The sequence below is a fragment of the Dendronephthya gigantea genome, unplaced genomic scaffold, assembly GCF_004324835.1.
Source record: "Dendronephthya gigantea isolate DGI-Jeju-01 unplaced genomic scaffold, DenGig_1.0 000183F, whole genome shotgun sequence".
Taxonomy (NCBI): domain Eukaryota; kingdom Metazoa; phylum Cnidaria; class Anthozoa; order Malacalcyonacea; family Nephtheidae; genus Dendronephthya; species Dendronephthya gigantea.
Genome location: NW_021163193.1, coordinates 8,076 through 30,966, shown reverse-complemented (window position 1 = coordinate 30,966; position 22,891 = coordinate 8,076). Strand labels below are relative to the sequence as shown.

The following is a 22,891-nucleotide window of genomic DNA, read 5'->3' as shown; positions in this document are numbered from 1 at the left end:
TCCGTTCTTTTTCGAATTTTGGCGCACGACTTCTCCAACCTACGCTATTAACAACTTCCGGTGTGCCACTGCGCTGACTGGTTAATGGAAACGACAGTAGAAAAAAACTCAGTATCCCAATTATAAAATATAGAATATTCTTATCAACTTTGATTTTTGGATTTGGAATCCACAAAGTTTATGAACAATTTCATTGGTTGGCTACTAGACAGATATTAGCTCATATCTGTCTAGTAGAGAAAGTAAACAAAATGGCTGAAAGATTTGGGGAGTTGAGTGAAATAGAAATCCAAGCTTTAGTTGATAATAGCAGTATAGCACACCAAAATGCACCGAAAGGGCGACAAAGTTTGTGTATATAATAAAACAGTTTACGCCCCTCGCCGGCTATCAGCTCATATACGACTCGAGTTCGCAGAATAACTGTTAAGATATCTGTTAAATATTAGGCATTTATATTTGGCTTAGCTGTGACGTGTAAAATAATTAAGGAATAGAAAACATTTTCATAATTAAATAATTAAGAAATAGAAAACATTTTCCGTGTTTCTATACAGTTATAGAAACACGCGTGGGAGTTTGGGAGAACGAGAAATAATCAGTGGAGAACGAGAAATAATCAATAATCAAATATTTCGAGTTCTCCAAAACTCCCACAAGTGTTTCTATAACTGTATAGAAACACAGGAAAAACGTTTTCTATTTCTTTTATAATATAACTCGATAAAAAGATTTTGTACAAACATTATAATTCGATCCAATTACGAATTCTCATTACATCGCTTCGCTTGACAACTTCGGCGGGAAAATTCCCGTGTTTTTATACAGTTTTAGTTTACACCCGATTTTTGTTTATTACAAATCCTACATTCTGATTGGCTACTTAACCATTGCCTTTTCGTGATGGTTGCACGCTCAGGCTTCGCCTTCGTTGACTATTCGCCTTCGTTGACTATTCGCTCATAGACAACTCCGACTCGTTGTCTAATCAGTTAAATACAACACGCTTCTCGACCAATCAGCACGCGCGTACTATAAATGTTATATTATAATCTCCTTTAGTTGCTAGGTTTGTAACAAACTACAACTCAACAATGTTGCCGTAATTCATAATATTGCTTTGATTAGTGTATATTTCATAGTCCTAACTCTATGCCTATGGTTATATGGCTCTATGGATAGAACCACGGAGTGATAGAACCGATTGATCAGCGATATTAAATCCTTAGACATTCTATGATGCCTTTGTGAATTTTGGGGATTACGAATCGATTTTTGAGTGTAGTATTTAAAAAACCGATAATTTTATTATTTTATAACCACGTACTGATATGGCTGCGGTACACCTGCATACTATGGTAGAGAAAGCGAATCACGAAATTATTTTGAATTGTAAGTCAGAAGAAACAGTCAAACACGCTCTTTTTTTATTGCAAGGGGAAATTAAACCATATTCAATTGGATTAACAAGTGAAAGCTTAACAAACGAACCTAAGCCCGAATTAATAAAACAGCAACAAACTAAGCAAAATGGTAAAGATTTGCCAATTACCAAAGCAAGCGAAGTGCTGGTGTATCACAATGGGAAATGTCATGGATGGCCTTTGGTGGACAAAATGTTTAAAGCATTTTTAAAATTGGATAGAGGAGTCAATCTGGTGAAAGTGCGGTGTGATGAGTTAGCAGTGGAGAGAGATTTGCAAATTTGTTATGAAAAGCAAATGAATCAACCAAGGTGCATGCGCATGTTATCGTGTTCTTATGTAATAATCTGCTAGTGATAATTCAACTTGCATGTAGATCTGCTCCTTATTAATATTTTAGTCTGTACTTCCTTTTAATCTCAGGTAATTTGGCTTGACATTGAAGAATCATGGCCATGCATATAAATGTATAAAATTAGGGCTATTAAGGCTCCTGCTACTCCAGACTTTTGGTATACCCCCCTCACACTGTCCTTAGAATGACCCCTGGCAGTCATCAAAAAGAATGTCTATATGCAGTATTCATATTGTGTGCAAATAATATTTTGGGATATTGGATACCAACACCCTAATTGTAATGTAATTAAACCCCTAAAAAACACATCCAAACTAGTTTTTTTAAACATTTGTTTCAGGTTTGTTCGTGTTGTTTACATCAAATGCTCAGACAGCGATGGATCATTTGATGCACCTGAAAATAAAAATAACAGCATTGAAATTGCTTTGAAAAAGCTTAGCTTTAATGCAAGGCTTCTACAGACATTTATGGCAGAGGATATGAATAGGCATGGGTTTGGATACCAGACATTTGAACTTGAAGAAAATGATGATGGCACAATTTTAATTCATGTTTTCTCAAGTGGCTTGACCACTGAGAAAGCACATCAAATGAATGGTGATGAATTGTACAGTTGGTTTCTGGAAGGTAATTGACATTATTTAATATTCTATTGTAGTAAAATCTGTTGACCATAATTAGTAACTGGAACAGGTATTTTGAGTGAAATAGAGCATTGGAGATGACATTGTCCATTAATGAGGATGACATTGCCCATTAACAAGGATGACATTGCCCATCCAGGCCAAAATCTAGGCAGGAGCAAAAAGGCAGTGACACTTAATATGTATACTGTGTTCTAGGTGAACACAAAGTGAGATGATAATTGCAACTATGAGAGTAGATATACATACCTGGTAAACAGACTTGATGAAAAGAGCTTAATACAGTACCCTTTTAGGTACCCCTGGCACGGAGAGCCCTGCGAGGGTACTAATTCCCCTAGGAGATTAATTACACCCGGGTATTGTGACAGAACATAGACTGGTGTACCCACTTTTTTGTACTGCGCATGCTCGGCAAGTGCCTGTATAAGATGGAAAGTATAAACACTCAAGTGTGACATAGTGGAATCCAAAGTTGTCCAAATTCTATGTCATGGACACTGAGCTATACTATAATCAGTGAATGACTATAATTCCTGGGGAACTTACCTGCAACCAAAAAGTGAAGCAAAAAACATGGCGTATTTCAGCGTTTGCTGATGCCAGATTGATGCCACCGGTTCCTATTCGCCATGGTAGTTACCACTGACCAAGGCTCAATTCTGAACCCGCTACAAATGCACTCCCCCCTGGTTTTTGTTAAAAATAATATTATTTTTCATTATTATATTTTCCGAACAAAATTCAAACGTCTGTCAATATTTTTGAACTGAAAACTTTTTGATCAAATATGTTCGACGTTTTTGTGAGGATGTGAGGATGTCGAAGTCGTTCGTACACGTTACTTCTGTCAAAAACAGGAAACTAATAAGAAATAAAACTTCGAGAAATTTGCCAAAATGAAAATGCAGTTGACTGACAGGTAAATATGTTATTCATAAATTTTATTTTTTTAGATAAAATTTCACAATTTTCTCGTGAACAGTCTTTAGATAGATGTCGTTGTTTATATATTTTTATATTTGACCAAAAAACGGCAGCACGAGATGTGATATGTATAGTTTGAACAACCTAAACACTTTTCTAAAAAGATTACCCTATTCTGGGAAGTCATTTATTTTACATATTACATCCATATTTCAGGCATTTTCTCCCAAAGAACGCTAAAAGGTAAAAAGATGTAAAGAAAACAGAGGCTATTAAAGAATCATTGGGAGGATGAGGATGTGCAATTTCTACCAAAATTAGCCTGCCTATTTGTTTTGCTGGATTTCATTAGCCAGAAGAAATAGTTTTTTCTGTACTGAACTATATCATCATATGTATATTGATGAGCTTATTACCTTGAACCTATAGTGATAAACTATTAAATTGAAACTTCCAGCAGTCAGCACCATGCAGTGGTCAGCACTATAATTTTCTGACTGCACAGGTGATGCTCCTTCCATGGTATAAAACCAGTGATTATGGCCACTGTGCAGGTCATATGCTTTTATATATTTGCAAATGATAATGCAGATCAGGCTGCATTAAGGAAGATTAGAACCAGGGATGTTTGTAGGCCAAGATATTCATGGTAATTATTATTGATTATATGCAAAAGGGCTTACCAGCTTCTCCCAGATTAGCCTGCAATGACTGGAAAGGTTCTTCGGAAAAGAAATAAACAAAGCCTTATCAATTTTAATATTTATTTTCTTTTAATTTGTAAAAATATAGGCCGTATTCTGTGGCCGATTATCGTTCAGTTTCGTTGCCCCCCTTCGGGCACTACTTGAAAACACGATAGAAAATTAGGATAAATTATAGAAAGTCTAAATTCACTTGTTTTCACCTGCACAAACCTGCAGTTTTCGAGCATTTCATCTTCGAAAAATCAGTGAATTTGCATGTTTTGCAATACAGCGACGCCATTTTGATTCAGGAAATGTCTAAGATACTTGGTGTAATATAGGACATATATAGCAGATTCAGCAGTTTTATACCAGTATACTAGTTTTATACCTAGTTTCCAGCATTTTTGCTGTGCAAGCAGGTTTCAACAAAGAAGCTTTGAATGGAGTTTTACGAGGTTTTTCGCAAATTTTCATAGTTTTTCAAAACTAAGTTAGTCAAAGAAGACTTAGACAACAATTAATCTGAAAAACAACCGCCAATTTTGCTTACACGCATCAAAATCATCCACGAGCGTTTTGTTTCTAGTCAAGTTATATAAAACAATTACTACACAATTCCTTTCCAGCATAACCTTTGTTTTATATTAACTACTTTTATAATACACACGCTTTCTCAAGAAAACTATAAATTTACAACATCTCAGTTTTTTGACAAAGTTAATTACCAACGCCTTTATCTTATTATAATCAATCCACTAAAAACGAATTTGTTGAGCGAAGACCCAGACATCTTAACGAAGTTGAAACAGAACAAATTTCAAACTTTTTGCTTATGAAAACGTGTGAGGACTTGTGACAACTGCCAAGTTGGCCCAAGTCTAAACTTGCTGAAGTATTGGAAAATGAATCTGGAAATCCAGAAGTCAATGATTGTGCATTTAACAACAATGCACTGATTGTAGATGCTATGGCAGTTATTCAGTTGATGAAAGAAAAACGGAAAACATTTGGCGATGATGCTCTTTTAAAAACCTCAACACGCTAGCACGAAAGTATAATTCCAAACGATTAGATTGTTGCAGACAGGTATCCTTAGTTGAGCATAAAGAATGCAGAGAGACAACGAAGAGCTGAAAAGTGAAAATGGAGTCCAGAAAGGTCAAATCTTCGGAAAAGATCAGAGTGTTCCAAAACAGTGGAAAAAGTGTATAAGATCCGGTGGACAGGGGCGGATCTAGGGGTGATCAGAGCGATCACGCGACTAAGGTAAAAATTGCGAAGAAAAGTGTTTGAATGAAGTAGCAGTCCAGTTGCTAACACGTGCAGTGTATTGAGCTGATCGGGCACTGGTGATGTTTGGCAGTCCAGTTGTTAAAAGAGTTCCGTGACCAGGCCTTCAAGCACGAGCGCGCAGAAAAGCGGTCTTATGCATGAATTTTGCTCGCTTCGTCATCAAATCCCAGTCATCTGATTGGCTGTCTCTCTTTTTGCGCGATCTGTGGGGAGTTCTGATCGGTGAAGCTATCAGGGGCTCGAATTGGGCTATTCAATTGGCTAATTCAAAATCTATCTCAATTCTCATTGGTTGTATTTTTCTGATCGATCAGTGTGATCTGACCTTGACCTGAGAGCGTGCAAACCGCAAGGTTCCTTTTTTCCTTGACCTTTCTGATTGACGTCATCGTCGTTTTGACAGCAACGAAAACTCGAACGATTATTAAACTCAAAAGAAAAATTTTATTATCAAAACTATTTATTAATCATGTCAGATCTTTACAAAGCCGTGAGATGTGCTTTGGAGAAAGACGATCGGCAATATCTTAAAACTATCGAGGCCGATCTGAGGAAGCGAATAGACGCCGCAGCAAAGCGTTCAACTGAGCAATTATTAAACGAACTGAAAAAAACCAGCTTCTGCCTCATGAGAAATTTTGCTGCGAAATTGTACATCCCGGCGTCTGTTCGGCAGACAACAAAGAAGTTTTGTACAGCCTTAAGGTAAACATAACAACATTTTACAAAGATTTCGTGCATTTGTTTATTGGTGATTGTGTAATTTGTGTTAGAACTGTCAAGCTGCACAAGCTATAAAGTAGAAATTTACACGTTGCACGTTGAAATTTACATAAGGATTTCGCTTTAATTTGCATATAACTGCGGCGTATGCATACGCTTCAAGAAGAATCGAGCCATCGAGGAGTGTAATAATGTTTTATCATATCACTATTATGTGAACTTCGTGTGTACCTAATACCTTCTGTGAAATGTACAACCCGATGTGTTAGGGTAAAGCTTAGAGCACTAAACTGTGTTTTAATTTCAAAAATAATTATTCAAAACACATAGCAGTAAAGCATACAAGTGGCCATATTTTCTGATTACATTTTAAACAATGAACACAAGTTTATTATATAATAATTCTATAATTATATTGCCAATTATTCATACTTAATGGTTCATGAAAGTGGAACATGATGTTTTTGCTATCAAGCTATCAATTACTAGGTTAATATTTATTCATCTTTACCTAAGTGACTGACTAAGATATACCTAAGTGTAATAAAACCAAGTTTCATTCATGCCCTAGTCTCTCTTAGATGAAACTACTGGGAACTGCTTGTATATATAAGCTCTGTGTCCTTAGTAGAAGAGTGGGTAACAATAGCTTAATGGAGCTATTGAGAATTTTGACCTCCATAGAGCTCTTCCTTAATGCTGATTTTTATTCTCAGCACCCTTGTTTTTCTTCTGCTGTGGAAGAGCATGATCAATACTTCAGCAAAAGTATCAATAACCTTTTATCAATGTCTGTTTCTAAGGGATGTTTATAGATACTGGTTGTACGAAATATGACTTGGTAAGACAGGAAGCTATATATACTTAATTGCAGTGAGAAGAAATCGTCATCCTTTCTCTGTATAATGGGTCTGTATTTAATGGGCTTCAATTTTAAATAGGAATACTTTCACCTATTAATTATCCTGATTGTGAGGAACAAAGAAGTAAATTGCTATTTAATTGCATGATTCAACCACACTTAACTCCAAAGAAAGGTTTGGATGATCTTCATCATATTTTGTTGTGTTGTAAATGTAAGAAACACCAAAATATTCAATCGAACTAGCATATTTGTGGTTGCACCTATGTAAATTTAATCAAGTATGGTTACTTGCAATATGTAAAGCATCATTGCTACTAAATTCACCAATTTCTACAGCAGTGCAAAGATTTGAAGGCGGGTGCTGGGCTACTGCTGGGGCATAAAAACAATCAGCATGTGCTCTTATGGAAAATGCCTGTCTATGTCAGAATCACACAATGTCTTTGTAGTATCATGCTTCTCCGAGGCATGCTGATGAGCCCTGATATTTGGCGAAACATTCACATTGCATCTGCACCCCCCCCCCCGACGAATGCGACGTCTCCCCCCCCCGAATTTCTTGTTTGAAACTTTTTGACTAAGGTACGAAAAATCCTAGATCCGCCCCTGCCGGTGGAAACAAGGAATCTTTCATATCTTTCTTATGTGAACACTGGAGGTCATGTAACTCCTCCCGGTGGTTTTCCATTTCAACTATGTACGTAACTGCTAAAGAAATATGCTATGTTTTATATCCCGGTGATTCCCCGAACGATATTGTTACAAGTAATGAGGTGTCTTCGCTTCATAGCACCACGAAGAAGCAGACACTCGTTTAATTCTACATGCCAACCACGCAGCAGCAACGTACGATAAAGTTATTATCAAAAGCCCTGATACAGATGTTCTTATACCTGCGATTGGCATGCAACAACAGATGCAGAAAGAGATTTTCTTTCTGACTGGCACGGGAGATAGACATCGTTGCGTATTTGTAGCAATTATCTCGAAATTCTTGGGCGTGGATGTTGCTCTTTGTTTACCAGGCTTTCATGCTTTTACTGGTAATGGCATTAGCAATCAAGCAGCATCATGGTATCAGTGTTTAAGTGCAGAAGTCGATCTTCCATCACTGGTTGGCAATGGCTGGACGCTTGACGATAAAGAGCTGGAGATAACTTGGATGACACGCCCACCCGCTCCGCGATCTTTAATTGAGTGTGTTGAGTGCAAGTGCAAGATTCTAGATGCTCGACCATGCGTTGCTTCTGCAAAAAGGCTGACTTAAAGTGCACCGACCTATGTTCGTGTGGTGATTGCCAGAATGCAGTAGTTGAAGATGGTAACGACGATGATAGCAGTTATGGCCTGGCTCAATCTGATGACGATGATGAACTTGAAGGATCAGGATCTAATCTGGATTTCGGAGATGACGTCGATCATGAGTTGTGGTATTAGCTGTCCGATTAAAAGAGTTGAGTTCAACATTTTATTTGTGTTTTAAAATTATAAGGCGCTCGTAATTCTCCCACAATGGTATTAAAACGTATGGCTGATATCAACCTTGGTATGCGTGTTCAATATTTTAACATGTACAGTAGTTGTACGTTGCAAATCACGTTTAAATAGATGTTGGCGTTGGTAATTAACTTTGTCAAAAAACTGAGATGTTGTAAATAGTTTTGTTGAGAAAACGTGTGTATTATAAAAGTAGTTAATATAAATTAAAGGGTATGCTGAAAAAGAATTGTATAGTAATTATTTTATATAAATTGGCTAGAAACAAAACGCTCGTGGATGATTTAATGCGTGTAAATAAAGTTGTTCTTATTTATTTGTAAATATCAAGAGCAGAATGCTTTAAAAAAATCGCAAATTTGCGGATTTTTTCCGATTAATTGTTGTCTAACTCTTCTCTGACTAATTTAGTTTTGAAAAACTATGAAAATTTGCGAAAAACCTCGTAAAACTCCACTGAAAGCTTCCTTGTTGAAACCTGCTTGCACAGCAAAAATGCCGGAGCTTCATGTAAATACCGGTATAAAACTGCTGAATCTGCTATATATGTCGTAAATTACACCAAGTATCCTAGACATTTCCTGAATCAAAATGGCGTCGCTGTATTGCAAAACATGCAAATTCACTGATTTTTCGAAGATGAAATGCTCGAAAACTGCAGGTTTGTGCAGGTGAAAACAAGTGAATTTAGACTTTCTATAATTTATCCTAATTTTCTATCGTGTTTTCAAGTAGTGCCCGAAGGGAGGCAACGAAAATCGTTTTCTAAGCGACTTTTCGTGCCAGAGAATACGGCCTAATAATAAAACAGTTTCTGTATTTAAGTTTAGTTCATGTGTTTAGTTCATGTGTATAATAGTATTGTTGTTCAACAATTCAATTCTCCAGAATTTTGCAAAACATGCCTCCACTTGATCCACCAACCCTATGTTATCCCTGCAAAAAAATAGATATGTCAGAGATTAACTGTATGTATAATACACCCTGTTGACAAAATTAGTACAGATAATTAATTTTAGTGTCAGCTACTAAGGCCATGATGATGCCTCAATTTGAGGTGTGAGTGAATTTAGGCAAGTTACCCTCAGACCTTGCTCCTTCAGATATATATTTTTGTTCCTATTGCATCTTTAAATACTTTGATCTAATATATCTCGTATGATTCTTCATCAAAAGATGGGCTATATATAGACACATTGATCTGGTTAGACCTGTTTTGGCTCAACTACATAGATGCAAATCAGTGTATAATATAATGGATAAACAAATATTAATAGAAATATGTTGTAGGTAAACAAATTAAATGTTAGTAAAATATATCATTTCTGTTTTCAGATCTTTCATAGCCGTCGAATTACGAAGCTATATTTTTTACTTGACGTTCAGAGTTCAGACATCAAAATTGCGAAAGCCTTTTTAAATCTCCTACCTGAGTGCAAATCGTTAAAAATTTCCTCTTTGATAAGTAAATTGCGGTAGGAACAAGCAGAGCATTTTTTCATGCTACATACACTCTTTGTCAGTCTCAATAGAGAGCTTTAGATTTGACTACGGCTCCCGCTACGGCCATGCAAGATTCGTTATTGTGGCGCGATTGTGGCGCAAACGTTGTATGCATACGGCACCGCGTGCTGGCATGACGAACCTCTGCAAACACAATGATAAATGCATGTTTATCCTGTCAAATATTTCGAGATTTTACGCTATTATTTCGAAAGATACACATAATCAAAAGCCATGGTCATGAAAAACAGTTCTCTCAAATTATTTTCTGGAAAAAAACAAGAAAATGCCAACTTTTATTGCTTTTTAAATCACGTAGTGAGGACTACGAAGTTTTCTTAAAATGCCGTAGTAAGATGAGCGACGGCTACAAGTCTCTGGCGTCAGTACGAAGTATCACGAATATCAAGTCAATGAGACGAATCTCGTAGCGGTAGCGGGAGTCGTAGTCAAATCTAAAGCTCTCTAATATATTTTGACCGCGCGCTGCATTACGTATACGTCACGTATATAGTATATAATTACATAAGGTTGGCAAGAATATTTTATTTTCAATATACATCGTCTAAATATGATCGAAATATATATGTTATTTACCAGATTGGAGGTCCGTATAGGGAAATATTTCCCAAGGTCTCAAACCAATTTAACTGAAAAACTAGTATACGCGATCCTATTGGTCATGCAGCTTTGACCGTTTTGTGATGACCAATAGGATCGCGTATACTAGTTTTGAAATTGATGTTTTTGCACGGCAACATCCCGCATCGGGACACGGCAAATTTCAACAAACTTCTCGCATATTTTCATTTTTAAATCGCGTTTCATTGCAAAAAAACGATTACAAATTTTGTAAAACTACCCTACACTTAGGGGCTGTTATTTAAACGATGTATATTGAAAATAAAATATTCTTGCCAACCTTATGTTGCCCACCTTTCCGACGGTCAAACACTTGTCAAAAACACGTGATCAAATGACAAAAATTCGGACAAACACATGGTCGGACATACTATAGTTTATATAGAGTGTCAGGATCACATTGCGTTTTAAAGCTCTTTATATGTCTCAAGATGTAGAAGAAATACGATTTGGGCCGTTTCTTACCTTACAATGGTGTTGTCTAACGCTCACGATTCGAAAATGGTTAGCAAAATGACATTGAGCGAGCTAAAAACATACCTTCCCGAGCTCGTTCGCGAGCGCGGTGTTAGCGTCACTTAAAACCTGCGTTGGTTAATATTGCAACTGCTGTTGAAAAGATGATGCTGCAATTCGATCCAAATTTTGTGAAGAAAAAGAGTTCTCAAGATAACCAAAAATTAATTACTCGTGTTATGGAAATAGCTGATCCATTAACTCCCTCGTACAACTTGGTAAATAACTTCTTCTTTATGATTCTCCTCCTTTTGGATTGTATGATATTTTTAATTACCTGATAAAATGTTACAAACAGAGTCTCGCCGCCTACACGTCGTTTGACGAGTATCGCGCATGTTATTTTAAATGGTGGGTTATAAATTTGCATAACTTTCTTTTTCCTGCTCAACCGTTTTTCCAATAAAATGCAAACTACATAATATGTAACTAACCTTCTTACAAATGGTGAGATGTTACGTGTATACCTTCTGTCTTTCTAAACAAACGTTCTGGTTATCTGGAATCAGATTTGCAAGTGCCCCATACGCATCTTTTCACCATTTTATTGTTGCGTCTCTATATAAACTATAGTATGTCCTACCATGTGTTTGTCCGAATTTTTGTCATTTGATGATTTTGATCACGTGTTTTTGGCACGTCTGACCGTCGGAAAGGTGTTTGGGGCAGCCTCACTAAAGACGATCTGAAGCAAGCTGTTAACGCAGCCTATGAAGAAGTGGTTTTTTGGCGCAAAAATCTGTTTATGTTACCAAGTGGAGCTGCTGGAAAGTCATACGTCAGGGAACTGGAGAGACTGATTAACGCTTGGAACAGTAACTCGGAGATCTTGCATTAATATTTCTTTAAAACTTACTATGATCATGCTTGCTCTTCTCTTGCAAAAACCGAGTTTCAAATCGAGATCGAAAGACCATGTGACTTGCCTGTCTCGGCGCATGGCTTTGTGGCAAAAAGGGAACTTTGATGGGTTACTTCGGGAATGTAGAACCATCCAGTCGACACTACTGGCTACTAGAAAGGTTTCGAATGAACAGCTTTCCAAGACCTTCGCTAGTCTCATGTTTCGTGGCAAAGTGAACGCAGCTCTACGTTTGTTGGATGAACAATCATCTGGTGGAGTTCTTCCTCTTAATGACGCTGTGTACAAGGACCTCTTGCAGAAACATCCACCTGCACAACCTTAGGATCACTCATACAATTGACGTATATGCGCAGGTTCACATCGTCTTTCGATCTCCATCATGATTGATGGTGAAATTCCGTATGTTGATCCATCGTTATTCGCCAACATTGACGACAGCCATAGCAAAAGCAGCATTGAGGACTCGAGGAGCTGCTGGTCCTTCAGGTCTTGACGCACTTGAATGGCGGCATATTTTGGTGTCTCGCAACTATGGAGTTGCTGGAAAAGACGATCGGCAATAGCGTTAATGGCGAGAACACTAGCAACCAAGAAGGTCGTTATTGGAGCAGATCAGACCACCAGCTTAGAGGCCTTTTTAGCGTGTCGCTTAATACCTCTGGACAAGAACCCTGGCGTCAGACTGATTGGGATTGGAGAGGTTCTACGAAGGATAATTGGAAAATCAATTGTCTTTGCCATCAAGCCACAAATCATGGATAGCGCAGGAGACTTACAGCTATGTGCAGGACAACAATCTGGCTGCGAGGCTGCTGTTCACGCCATGTCGACGATTTTTGAAGAAGAAGAACAGATGCTGTCTTACTTGTGGACGCCACCAATGCGTTCAATTCCATCAACCGCAAGATCATGTTACATAACATTCAGTACATTTGTCCCGCAATGGCTGTTTATACATTCAACTGTTATGAAACAGCTTCAAGATTGTTCGTGCAAGGTGGTAAAGAAATCACATCAGCGAAAGGTACCACACAAGGTGATCCGCTAGCTATCCGTTGCCATTACTCCACTCCTGCTCATGATTAAATCTGATGAAGCTAGTGATGTAAGGCATGTTGCGTACGCGGATGACCTTAGTGGTGCAGGTAAGCTAATGCAACTGCGTGCCTGGTGGGAGAAGATTGCCGTGCATGATCCGAGTCTTGGATACTACCCGCGAGCTGATAAATCCTGGTTGATTGTGAAGCCACAGCTGGAGCAGACTGCCATTGAGATCTTCGCTGGAACTAATGTACGAATTTCAAGTGAAGGGCATAAGCACCTTGGAGGATATCTTGGATCGGATGATGGAAAAGATAAGTATATAAGTTCTTTACTTAATAAATGGTGCCAGCAACTTCACGTTTTGAGTGAAATTGCCAAATTCCAACCCCAAGCAGCGTACACGGCGTTTGTCTCAGGTTTTCGGCACAGATTTACCTACCACATTCGTGCTGTTTCAGTTATCAAGACCGTGATGCAGCTTGTTGACGACACCATCAACCTGAAGCTTTTTCCTGCGCTCCTCGACAACCGTAGCTTGTCCATCCATGAGCGACAATTGGTTTTGCTTCCAGCTCGTATGGGAGGTCTTGGTATTCCAATCTTTAATAACATCTGTGATGAAGAAAATTTTAACTCCACAACCATCTGTCATGTTCTCTTAAGTAGAATCATCCACCAGAATGGTACACCATCAGCAGAACATGCAGATTCCATCCACGATCTTCGTCGTGAGATTGCAAAACAACTTCAAGTTGGGAACTCGTTGCTGCTACAGAACTTGAGATCTTGCATGAGTGAAGAGCAGATTCGAGCAAATGACCTCGCCCAGTTGAAAGGATCCTCAGCGTGGCTGACAGCTCTGCCACTTTCTGATGAGGGCTACATCTTGACCAAGCGTGAGTTCTTTGATGCGATCTACATGCGCTATCGATGGCCTTTGAAACGCCTTCCATCTTTCTGCGCCTGTGGAAAATCGTTCACGGTCGATCATGCCCTGTCGTGCCTGAAAGGGGCTTTATCCATCGAGGACATGATGAGATCCGTGATCTACTTGCTACTGCTATCGATGACGTTGCTTACGATGTTTCAATTGAACCTGCCCTTGCTCCTTTGATTGGCGAAGTTCTTCCATCCAGTGCTAACTCAGCCGATTTTGACAGATGGTCTTTGAGTTCTCATTTTCTTCATCGCACAGGTCGGAGAAGATAGGTATTCCAAGACCCCCCATTCTCGTCGGCAGTGACAGTAACCTCCTCTCATGGATGGAAACACTACGGTGGTCTAGGAGCGCTGGCAGGAGCTTCGGGCTGATGGAATCATCTACCACTCGCATCGCAGTCTTGATACTTGGAATAGTGCGTATATGGTAAGTAAATCTGTGCCGAAACCCTGATACAAAGGCAGCATATGCAGCTTGGGGCTCAAATTTAGCAATTTCACTTAAAACGTGGAGTTGCTGACACCATTTACTAACTAAAGACGAAATTTACTTATTTTTCCCATCTTCAGAACGAAGATATCCTCCAAGGTACTTATGTCCTTCAGTTGTTATACGAACACCAGTTCCAGCGAACATCTCTTTGGCAGTCTGCTCCAGGTGCGGCTTCACAATCAACCAGGATTTGTCAGCACGCGGATAGTAACCAAGACGGGGACCATAAATAGCAATGTTCTTCCACCAGGAACGCAAATGAGCAAGTCTACCGGCACCACTAAGGTCATCAGCAAAGGCAACATGTCGAACATCACTAGCTTATTGTTGCTTATTTAAACTACGAAGGGAAGGCGGGTGCAAGGTCTTAAAGCTTTGGCTAAGAAAGAAAATGAAAGCTAAGATTGAAATGCGTTATGACAAAGAAGAAGATGACAAGTTCAAAGGAAGCAAGAATTGGTTTCAAAGATTCAAAAGGAGGCATGGAATTTCATTCAGACGGACATCAAATAAGAAGAAGGATTCTGCAGATGATGGAAGAGAAACAATTCAAACGTTTCATCTGAATTTAAGAAAGGCAGTAAAGTCGAAAAGAAGAAGAACCAACTCAACTTTGGATGCCAAGTATGGGCGGTGGTTGCCACAGAATCGATATAATGTTGATCAAGTTCCTCTGCCTTTTTTAGTAGATCAGAATAAAACCTAGATACTACAGGCAACAAGCAGGTTCGTGTGTCCCAACCTTCCACTGGCTTAGATAAGAGACAGGCTACTCTACAGCTCTGCATATGGGCAGAGGGACAACAGAATGTTAAGCCTGCAATTGTGTTCAGGGGAAAAGGAAATATTTCTAATGCAGAGAAGGCACAGTACGACAAAGGAGTAGATGTGTATTTCCAAAGAAATATCGCATTAGCATTAAACAAATCTTGAATCTTATCGCAGTCAAGATTATCTTATCTTATCTTATTTATATTATTTGTGCTGTTTTGATAGTGTAGGCGTTTAGCTATAGTGAAGTATTGACTCTCACTTCAGTATTTCTGCTCAAAACTCAGAAAAAGTAAAAAGCACTGGCTTCAATTTTCCCCCCTGGGTTATCATTCCAGTTTGTTTACAGTTCAATGGTGCCCGCGCGCTCGCGTTTTTTTCAGCTGACCTCTATGCAATAACTGAATGCAACATTATTTTTTACTATTAAAACGCCTGGGTACGAGGCTGGTAATACGCCGAAAATTAACATTTTAATGTTTCATTTAGCCCCCACTGTCTCGTTTTGCCCCGCATTACCCTAATGCAGCAGGAAAACGGGTGATTTCACTTCACCTGAAACACCAAAATTTGAAACATTAGCTATCGGCTTTACATTTAATTTAGGCCATTTCAAAATATTGAAGGTTAGTTCTGGCTAGCCCAGGAAATATTTTGCTTCGTTTGAAATGGCGAGGGGTTGCTGCATGCATGTATTTCTAGTACAGAGTATTCAAAATGTAAAGGTAAGAAACGTACTGTACAAATGGAGTGAAATAAACATAATAGTTTCCTGGTTGCCAAATTTACATCTCTCAAAAGTAGAATTGCATTAAAGTTGCAAGAAAAATTACACCATGTAACATGGCCTTTAGTCCTAAACATTGCGGGGTTTTTTAGCTATATAAAAAAATTGGGATTTTTTTAGCATTTTAAAGCATCAATACCCAATGGCGATATGTATCGTTTTGTGCCAAATACATAACATACTAATTCATACTAACACATTATTATGCATTCGTAACTTCTATTTTTTATGTTTTCCCCCAAATTATGTGGCTATATTACGTATGGATGTGATGTACATATTTTGTTGCAGAGTGTATGCCTCCAGACATAGCTACGCTATTGTTGCTACGCTATTTTATCACTATTTGATAATATACTCATAAATTTTTATTACTTCGGCGTCAGCGACGGAGTTGAAAATTCGCCTAGGTTTCGCTTTTATCTCATTTCATTTCATTTCATTTCATTTCATCTCCTTTCCTCCATCCCATACCACCCCACCCCACCCCATGTTTAACCAGGTGCATTGCGTTTTCAGAGCTAACAAGTTCCTCGAAAAATGACCCAAATTGCAAATTTTTGGCATTCATGTCCTGCTCTCATTATGACCCCCCTGAACAGATCAATGCCGAGGACATCCCACGCTACGTAAAGGCGCACACTGCCCTGGGTGGGGGGCAGCTTGGCTTATTTGGTACAGCTGGGCTACACACCTGGGCTGAAGATGTGGGGGAGTTGGTAAAATGTTTTACTGACCAAAGAGAAATCGATAAAAGGAAACTTTTTGACGACAGCGCCAAAAGGTATTGTGCTGTAATTATTTTAAAGATCCCTGTGTTGAAAAATGTTATGTTTGTTTGTTACGCACTATACAGGGTGTTTCACAAAAAAAGTATGCTCTTCAAAAAAGTAGAGGGTTCCCCAGATTAGGGAAAACATTTAGAAAACCTATAATTCTTTAATGTTCTTGGGACAACTAGCATTAAAAGTGGGCTAAGAAGCTAGCTTTTTATTTATATGAGAACGTTGTTTTGAACACAAAATATGGACTGTGCTGCTCAGTGCTCAAGCTGTAAAATTAATGTTTATGAGGAAATTTGGTGCACATGTTTGACAACGTGAGATCTTCAAACTGGTTTTTTTACCATTTTTAAAAGCCAAACAAGTTTTGTTTTTTTTCTAATTTTTATGTTCCCTTGTGAACAATATTCCCTTGCTGGCAATATCGTGACGCAATGTTGCAATTTTGATTAAGTTAGTCCTATGAATTAACTTTGGGGCTTATTAAATAATTTGTTTCTTAAAGCTTGGGAAACAGGAGTCAAAACTTTCAAGTATACTCATACTGCTGGCAAACAAACGAGCTTTTAGAAAACTATCTGATGTACTACATTACATATGGAACGTACAGATTGTATATTGTAATCTTTCAATTTAATCAGATATCACATAAAGTATACCTCAATAAGTGATCCATGCAGTTTGCATGTTTATAAATTATTATAATTGCATGCATTTGTATATTTAATAAATTATTATTGTCCGAACACCAGGTTCATGCATTGAACTCACGTAATTGATTCTACGGCTACGCAATGGTTTTGGCATCGGGTATGCCAAGATCAATTTTTTCTAATATTCCGCCTTTCTGATTTTTCTAATTCCTCGCCAAAATGAACGCACTTTTTATATACTTTGGCATACATTTTAACGTTTATCCAATCTTTCGCAGTCAGGGTATCCAGGGGTATCTATGACCATGTAGATGAATATCCTCTAGAAATTTTACTTACGTATATGTCCCCAATCTTCATTTTTTAGGGGAACATTCTGGGCGAATTACTCTACAACTCTTGGCGCAGCTCTCCACGAACTTGGTCACTGCTTTGATCTAATGCACATGCCAGAAGGAATAATGGCAAGAGGATTTGACGATATACATCACTTCGCAGTGATTGCTCCATCGCCCCGTCATTGCTTATCCCCAGCAGATTCGACTGTTGACTGCAATGAGGTAGTTAAGGCGTTGCGGATGTTCGCTGACCATAGCGCTCACTGGTTTAGATCATCTGCTGTTCTTTTGCATTATCATAGGTATGTTACGCTGCCTGATTCCTAGGGCTAATATACCTATAGAAGTAGCTAGGGCCGGTACCCCAGTAAAATCTTGGCCCAACCTGAGAAACTTCATTCTAAGAAGAAGTGAATCCATGTTTTGTAACTTCGAACCGTCAATAATGCAAATTATTATACATTTCGTGTGTATTGTCGTTCTTGATTGGTCAGAAAGCACTGGTAATTTCAGTTGTTGATGTGCTCAGCGGCCAATAGTAATTTTTTTATAACTCACGTTTGCAACACGAACCCAGGAGGGCTCGAAAATAAAAAAAAACGAAATGTCTCATAGCCGATTTGCACGTCTCGATGAAAACATACACGATAAACTTCGTTTAATGGTTTTATAGGGACGTTTCTTACGTCTTTAAATGTATAATAAATCAATGGACCACTTGCATAATAGACCAACTTTTGATTTAGGCGACAAAAACGGAATTTCCGAAAAGATGATTCTAAACTTAGTAACACTGCTAAGTTTGGCTGCGAAATAATTTATTGTAAAGTACCGAAGATTCAGCCATGTGAAGTTGGCAAAATTTGTATACTTTTGTATTATGGCCGGAAGAGTGTAATTAAATTAATTATACGCTTCCGTTAGTAGTACAAAAGTATACAAAAATTGCCTACTTTCAGGTTCGCATGGCTTCCGTACTATTTGACATTTTGCAGTCAACATGGAAATTATAATAACAATTATACTAATTTTAGTATGCTCTTTCTAACTGTAGTAATTTCCCCCCTTCTTGTTACCTAGATCACAAGTTGGTCTATTATCAAGTGGTCAACATTATTGCATTCGGCTTTTGCACGACATCAAGAATTATTCAGACCTCATATAATAATTGTCTTCCCCAAGGTGATCTTGCCCAACTAAATTGTCTATAAGTAATGCTACAGAATCCTCCGCTGAATAGTGCTTTTTCTTGTGTCACACTGACGTCTGGCCTTACTTCTTTCCCTTCCTCCACACTTTCTCGTTTCAAACACTATATCTTTTGACCTCCTAAACAACCGTCTGCAATTAGTTACTTACACAGCGTTTCCATCATTCTACATAAATGTTCAAGGTGGCTCAATCCATATTCCGCTGCACTCTTAACGCCTCAGTCATTCCCTTTCGTGAACTGGTCACCTGACGTAAAAGGGCCAATAGGAAACAGCGGTCAACCAATCATATTTTGATGACATAACTTGGTATAAGTCAAGAAATTTAGCTCCAACTGGATATGTCATCTATCATGGGGAATATATCAATGCTATAAAACCACTAGCGGATGAAGAGAATGAAGGTAAATAAAATTTAAGAGAATGAAATTTATTTTAGGGTTACATTTCTTAAATGCGGGCCCGGTTGTAAAAAAGGGAAATAATAGATAGTTTAATAGTAAAAGATAATTAGTTAACTAATGATTAAGCACGCAAAATATTTAGTTATTACCTCTAGTTTATCAATAGAGCATCTCGGCCATTAGTTTATCCACAGAGCATCAAGTATTGGTCCTTTATACCGTTAAAACTGTGCCTGTAGACAATTACTGTACGTCCAAATATTTAATTCAGAAAGGTCTAACTTAATTTTTGGTATATTATATGAATGTCTGCACTTGTGAGATTTGAACAAGATATTACAGGATGATCTTTTTTCCTAATTTAAGGATAATTTATGTTAGGTCTATCATCAGGGAATTAGACATGGAATGATTTTATTTCAATTTTTTTAAAATCTTTTCCATGCTAATTTGTCTATCAAAGGCTGTCCAGTGTATGGAGTGATCGACCGGAAATGTTCAACGCATACATTTCACTTGGAACAGGGCGAATATCTTACTTCTCTCGAGGTACGTGCTGGCGCGTGGATTGATGGGATACGCTTTCACTCAAATATGAAATCTTCTATATGGTTTGGAGGACAAGGCGGAGATTGGTATCGAATGACACCAGCATACGGAGAAACTATCACCGGAATCTTTGGAACTTATGGGAAATATGTTGGATCGCTGGGCGTTCGTTTAAGGTTTTAAACATTTCCGACTTGATTTGTACTAGATTGCTAGCTGAATTATGTAATTCTAAAATATTTTCTCTAAATATCCCAGAGGAAAGATATTTTATTTATTCAGTGCTATTGCCACCTTATGCACTAACGCCTAGCTACATATAGTCAAACTACATCTATGCACAACACAATAAACAAATTAAGATGCATCTTAATTTGTTAGTGTGACTTGTATTACACGGTTGCTTTATATACTGCAGATGTACACAACAACGAGAATGTTAATTGTTGGAGCTGTTTTTCACTAGGCGAAATTTTTCGATGGAACGAAAATTTTCGCTTGATTCTTCTTTCAATTTTGACCGTTCAAGGAAATAATAATAATTTAATAATTTACAACTTATATATCGCAATTTAGCATGCATCGCGATATCAGATCAAATGCGAATAGTCCACTACGGTCGAATTGTTACAATTGAAAAGAAAATCATTCGAAAAACTCTTTGTTCGAGCGAAAATTTAACCTATAGTGGAAAACCGCCCTTAACAGTTTTAAACACAAATAAGGTTTGAAAAATGACCGATATCATATCATATCCATGCCATGACGACCATCTCTTTATTTCGAGAGAACAAGTAGAATCTCTACAATTTTTCGAAACGGGTTTCTCGCTATACGTTGGAAAACAGGCCTAATTCCAAACTTATGTGACACCCAGAATGTGTAAATAGCTGTAAACTTTTTATTTGGAGGTAATGAATGAATGAATGATCATTAATGATCATCCTTCATATTTAATCGACATGTAATTTAGTATTTTTTTCTCCTTCTAGTAAGTGCTCCGATATGTCTATCTTCACTTCAACACCCACTATCCAATCAGATATTGGGATTGGTTTGGTAGAATTGCGTGAGAATGATGAACTGCTGGACTTCCGAGAGTTTGTCCAGCGCGCAGTTACGGTGTTTAGTTTGCCCGAGTCTTGGTGGAACCTGGGCACGAATGGAAAGGAACTGTGTTTAGTGACAGTAGATGTTGGCGGTAACATTTCAAGATTTTGTTTTGTTGGATATGAAAAGTTCGTGGAGAATTGTTCTCTGGTACACACAATCACAGACGCAGATGATTTGAAGGTTTTAGAATCCCGTTAATCTTAGTGCCAAAGCCAGGAAATGGTAAAGAGCCAACTGCACCTCTTTTCTTTTACGAGAAGGCGCAAATATCCTCTGTTGTGCATGAAGATACATTTGTTTTGCATTTTAGGTGTTCACTATAGGGGCTGCCAATTTAGCTCCTCGGATCTTCTTTCATAAATTCTGCCCGCAATCAATATCGCAGCCCTATTTTATTATTTTTGCAATTTGTTTAAAAGATAATCTGAACAATCCCTAACAAGCCTGCAATTATCAAAATGTGTCATCACAATAGCTTTTTATATGTTACCCTTACCGCTGTTCCTTTATGCCAATGTCATTACACAACACACAGGATATACAGAATGTAACTCCAATGTTCTTTTAATCGCGTTTATATCACAAAGGACAGCTTACTTTCTTCGTTTCTAAAGCCTATATTAATATAATTAAGGCAACACAGATGGCAGATATATAATTGAATAGCGGAAATATATTTCCAATTGCATGAGTGTACATCAGAAATATCTGAGAAATATCTGTTTAGTATTTTCAGTACGCAAAAATATTTCCTATTACGCAGAAATATTTCCAGTATGCAAAAATATTTTTTCAGTGCCCAGAAATATTTCCCAGTACGCAGAAATATATTTTCAGTACGCAAATATTCAGATACATACCGACTTTAAGACCACATTCAGATATACAAAGATATACTGAGAGATAAATATGTTATTCACTGGCCGTGAGGTCCGGGTTCAAAAATCAGGACTGAGAGCACAGTTTTTTATCCGGACCTCGTAGCCGGTAAATAACGTTTTTATTTTAAAAAAAAAAACCTTGTGTAAGTTAAAAATAATTATGGGTTATACGAGAAAATATTTTCAATAAATGCCGCCTTTCTGTTACCAAGGGAATCGCAAATAGAAATTCTCGTAATAACTAGGTAACATGTATTTCACGCATTATAATTCTAAAATCAAGTTTTCCAAAAACAATCACTGGATATGGCCATTTTTTTTACTCCATGCTATACATCGTCTTTATTGTTAGTGATCGAATATGGGAAAAAGAACCCGTGTTCTGTGCTTGGCTTGCTGGTCTAGTGGTATGATTCTCGCTTAGGGTGCGAGAGGTCCCGGGTTCGATTCCCGTGCAAGCCCTGTTCGCCCCTTTCGCTTGAAAGAGAACACCCTTTGACTTTGACAACAATTTGCCGATGGTCTAATTATGTTGTATATTTTCTTTGAAAAAAAATGTGATACGTGTTCCTATGACGCGCTATTCCCGTCAATATTGTCATTAACAAATATTCGTTCTGTCATATTTATATTGCTGCTAAGTTGATTTTTAACCCTTCCATTTAATTTTATTATTTTCTCTGACAGGTTTTTATATTCGTTCTAATTAGAGTTCATTTGCAAGTTTTTATATTCCTTCTAATTAAAAATTCTGTGCATGTTTTTTTTATATTCGTTCTAATCAAAATTCATTTGCAAGTTTTATATTCCTTCTAATTAAAAATTCTGTTCGATCTGGATATTCTACTTTTTAAAATATGCAAACACATTGCAAAGGTTGGATTTTGAATAGTAAAATGTCGACACGTCGCATAAATGTGGCCAGGGAACGCAATGAAATAGGCCTCGCTAACTTCACACACTCTCTAAGATCGCTTTTT

At 37.7% G+C, this 22,891-nt stretch overlaps 1 non-coding gene and 1 pseudogene across 1 annotated transcript; both read left to right on the top strand.

The window, feature by feature from the left end:
* Positions 1 to 1,000: 1,000 nt before the first annotated feature.
* On the top strand, positions 1,001 to 22,095 carry LOC114538400 (annotated as a pseudogene).
* Positions 22,096 to 22,301: 206 nt separating this feature from the next.
* Positions 22,302 to 22,373, top strand: Trnap-agg. The gene has a single exon. It is a non-coding gene; the product is annotated as a tRNA-Pro (tRNA).
* The last annotated feature ends 518 nt before the right edge of the window (positions 22,374 to 22,891 follow it).